The sequence below is a fragment of the Sciurus carolinensis genome, unplaced genomic scaffold, assembly GCF_902686445.1.
Source record: "Sciurus carolinensis unplaced genomic scaffold, mSciCar1.2, whole genome shotgun sequence".
Classification (NCBI taxonomy): Eukaryota; Metazoa; Chordata; class Mammalia; order Rodentia; family Sciuridae; genus Sciurus; species Sciurus carolinensis.
The window spans coordinates 232656-237019 of record NW_025920120.1 but is presented as its reverse complement, the minus strand read 5'-3'; the positions used below and the strand labels follow the sequence as shown (position 1 = coordinate 237019).

The following is a 4364-nucleotide window of genomic DNA, read 5'->3' as shown; positions in this document are numbered from 1 at the left end:
GTGTGAAACTTTGTGGAGAAACACTGAGTGAACTCAGAAAACTGCACCCAGATGACCCAAACCACATCGATTCACAAAAGTGAGAGTGCTCACACTTCAAATGTCCACCGCCTGTCTCGGTTTACCAGATGTGCTGCAAGCTACATCCTTCTATAACTGGTGTTACGACTTCCTGTTGGGTCCCAGATGCCCCTACCACCATTCCATAGCAGCTCACAGATTGCAGTCCTTCCAACATCCATTTCTACAGGTCTTCTTCAAGGCCAAATGCCAAATTTATCAAGGCAGTTATGTGTTTTCTTTTTATTTTCCATAAAATTGTATGTTTTATTTTCTCCTCTTCTGTGCCTTGGCAATGAAGAACATATCTCATTATATCCAGATTTTCATAGACTATTAGAATCTCTACAGCGCCCATTTCCAAAGCCTTTAGTATATCTTCAACACCAAAGCAGTACTTGCCGGTGTCCTGACTAATTTCATCAAAGTGTCATCCTATTAATTTCTTCTCTTGAATGAATTTCACATTGGAGAAGACTTCAGTAGATAACTCAATAGCTTGGTTGAATCCATTTTCACCACCATAGGATATATCAACTAATTTTAAAACTTTTGATTGCAACCTCTGATCAAACATATCAGATTGACTTATTTCAGTTTTAAAGTCAGCTGACCCAGCTAAAATGAGACCAGCCACATTCACTTCGTCCCCAGAAATAAACAGCTGCACAGCAGTCTCTGCTACTTTCCAAACATAGTTATGTCATTTTTCCATTCTTAAACGGGCAAAATGCAAGGCTGACTGACCTCCTCTACCATGTTTCTTTGGGAGATCCACAGTGAACTTGTGCAATACTTCTCTTGTGTTTCCTTGGAGTGTGCCAAAAAGTGCACCACTGCCATCTGTTAGAATGAAGCCAAATTCGCTGTCATCTGAAAGTAGTGCTGTAGGAGCCTCTGTGCGGAATTGTTGTCACACAAATACAATGATGTATTAATTGGTTTGAAAGGTTCAAAATCAATGTTGACTTTCTTTTCCTTTCCTTCTTCTGTCACAATTGTTCCACAGTAAACAACCAGACCATTTAGAGGTACTTTGTTATAAAGTTTGAGTCTTTGTTGTACAGATGTAATGGCTCCCAGGACTGAAAGGCGGTTTACTGGTGACTTAATGTTAGATGCAGTTCCAAACTCATCTGCTAACATTTGTGCCACTCATGAAATCTGGTCTTTGGGAGGAATGATCAATGATATCATGGTGGTGCCGCGGGCTGCCTCCAAGCTCTTAATGAGCTTCTTGATCTTCCAGATCTCCACGTTCCTGTTGGCAGCACTGGAGTCATCCACCATCTTCTCACCTCCTCCTCCCTAAAGGCCCAGTCCTGGGCGGCAGCGGCTGCTCCTCCTGGCGGCGGCTCTGACCAGTTATGTGTTTTCTTAACCATTGAATGTGTGAAACAGTACTACCACTTTTGTTGAAATCCTGTGTTTTTTCTTATATGCTACTGACATCAGCATTGTGTCCCAACTCCATTTGTTTGCACAAATTATATGGTTTCTTCTATTGTGCCATTTGGAAAATTGTGATCCATTGTAGAAACACCCATGTACTTAATAGCAGAATGGATGATAAATAAGTCCAGAGCAGATATTATTATTCTTGCTCCTTTTTCAGACAATAAGCTCAGAGAAGATGAGTCACTTACCCAGGGTCACCCATCACTGACTCCATGCTTGTCCAATCCCATCAATCCCCCTATCTTAACACCCCTCAATAGCTTCAAAGTACATTGAACAGGACAGTTGTTGCCAGCCAATTTCAATAAGATGAAAATAAGAATCTTCCAGGAAAATTGTTTTAAAAACTTTCATTCAAAATGATCCTCACAAGTATCTGAACGGTCTGTGTGTTTTTAAAATCATGCAGGCATTTCCTTTTCTACATGCTAAATAAGTCCCACTCCGCTCATGTTAATAAATTTTTCTCATTTGTCAGAGTTGCTGAATAGAGTTGGCGAATTGTTTTGCTCAGTAGGTGGTGGAGCAATAATACAGAAGCCTCCTGATTAAGTAGCCTCGGAGTCTCTTATCATTCTCACTGAGTGGGAGGCACTATTAGTAGTAAAAGTAATTACCTGTGTAGGCCACACTGATTGCATCGAGTACCTACGACATGCCACACAGTTAGTCATCTCCATTTCAGAGCCTCTTAAGAGATCTTCATTTGATGTTTATAAAAATTTTACATTTTAAGCCAAAGTGCATTATTTTTGGAAAATATTGTGTTAGCTGGGTGAACAAATTTTTTTAAACCTCTTGAAAGAGAGACTGGGCTCCAATTATTCCCTTGTAAATGGCAGCTTCCAGGCATGCCAAAAAAGTTGGAAATGATAAGTTATCTAAATGTTAAAGAATCTATTTGGTAAGAGTTCATTTTATGTGGGGGCGAAAAACCTGTGCTTTCATCTATGAAATCACAAAGTCCATTATGTGAAACTGCTGAGTACTCAAAGCAGTAATTCCTAAGAAATTGTCTATGCCAGATCTTGTTAAAGGTTGTGTCGGTTAGTTTCACTACACTTCACATTATTCTTGGATAGGGATATCAGAAACAGTGTGCTCGGTGAGATGGGGGCAAACCAGAGACTTGACGCTTCCTGGTACTAACTCAGGAAAAACTTCCACCAAGGGGTGTTGGAAGCTGGAGATCTCTCCAAGCTTTCCAGGGGCAAAGATGCCCACAGCCAGCTCCCCTCTTCCTGGATGAAATGGGTAGGTATCCAGCTGTGCCTGCCCCATCCAGTTCTGATGCAGGGCCACAGCCGAGTTCCTGATGCATCTGCATTTACAGTGCAGAATTCCAGCTGCAGCCCAGTGACTCACAGGACAACATGCTGTGCCATTTGCCAGTTTTGTCTTGAATATATTTATCAGCCTTGCTTTACTTCAGTAGCCCCAAAAGGTTGCTTTCCCTAGGTAAGCAGGTAAGACACTCTTTGTAAAATTGGCACTTGCGATTTAGGCTTGTAAATAGTTTCTGAGTTAATAGACCAGCAAAAAATTATCTTGAAGGTTCACATTTGTGTTGCTGTGGCCCCTAAGATTGAGGGTAGAAGTCCTTCACTCACCTCTGGCTCCTCTTTTTCACAGATACCTGGATCAGAAAGCTAAAATGTGTGATCAGATCATCTGATGAAAAGAGCAGACAGGTTTCAAAGTCAGACAGTTTCAAATCCTATTCCTAGACCCGTTCAAATCGTCCCTGCTTCTTCAGGTTCAAACCCTATTGTCATTTACACCAGCTATGAGACCACAAATTACTTATCAGTTTCTTCTTTTGTAAACTGGACACAGAAGTAAAGCTTTCTTCATCATATTATTACAAAATCTAAATGAAATGAGAGAGTATGGGCATTTCTTTTATTTACTGGAAGGCATTCTGAACACCTCTGGTTTCCAGAGATTACCCTGAATAAGAAAGAATGGGGTTGTGCTTTGACATCTATTGTTTTACAACTCTCTCTTTTCCCATTTGATTTTTTTTTTCCTTTTCTTTTTTCTTTTGGGTGCTGGCAATTGACCCCGGAGCCCCAGCCCTTTTTAATTTTTACTTTTGAGACACAGTCTAAGTTGCCCAGGCTGGCCTTACACTACAATCCTCCTACCTCAGCTTCTTGAGGTGCTGGGATTATGGGGATGTGCCACTCTGCCTGTCCCCATCTGAATTTTTAACTTCAAGTATTTATTTTTTTAAAAAATCCTGTTTCTTTTAATATAATTTAATTTATCCTGGGTAAAATAATCAAGCTCCTTTTTTATTTGTTATTTTGTTCTTTAGACTACTCTGATTTAAAAAAAAAAACTAAAATATTATTAAAATTAAATGAGATACTATAACCAAGGTGTTTTTTCATATAGCTCACCACAGAATAAACATTAATAAAATGTATCCTAAGCCGTCATACCACCTCCCAAACTACAAAGCTCCTATAACCCAAATATGCACAGGAAGAGCCCAGTAGATTGGGCAGTGCTATCATTCCAATTTGAGAATCAAGAGCAAGGGTTTATGTATTGGTTAAATTGCTTTATAATGAATTGTGAAGAACTCTCAGAATTACTTTTGTACTGGGAATTATATTGTATTAAAGAGTATTTGAAGCAGTTTGGAGTTTCCAGTGCACTTTTTTTTTTCCACTGAGAGTTTTTTCACTGTTTTGGGAATAAGTCATGAAGACAGTCAACCTAAGAATATGTCATTAGCCTAAACTGAGTGATGCTGTTGTCCACGCAGAGGAGAAACGCTAATCTTCCTGCTTGGTTAGTGAGGAACCCCTGAGTGTAGGTAGGAATTTTTTAGCCAG

The 4364-nt window shown here is 39.8% G+C and overlaps 1 pseudogene; it reads right to left on the bottom strand.

Moving 5' to 3' along the window:
• Positions 1-334: 334 nt before the first annotated feature.
• LOC124973753 (eukaryotic peptide chain release factor subunit 1-like) lies at positions 335-1350 on the bottom strand (annotated as a pseudogene).
• Between the last annotated feature and the right edge of the window lie 3014 nt (positions 1351-4364).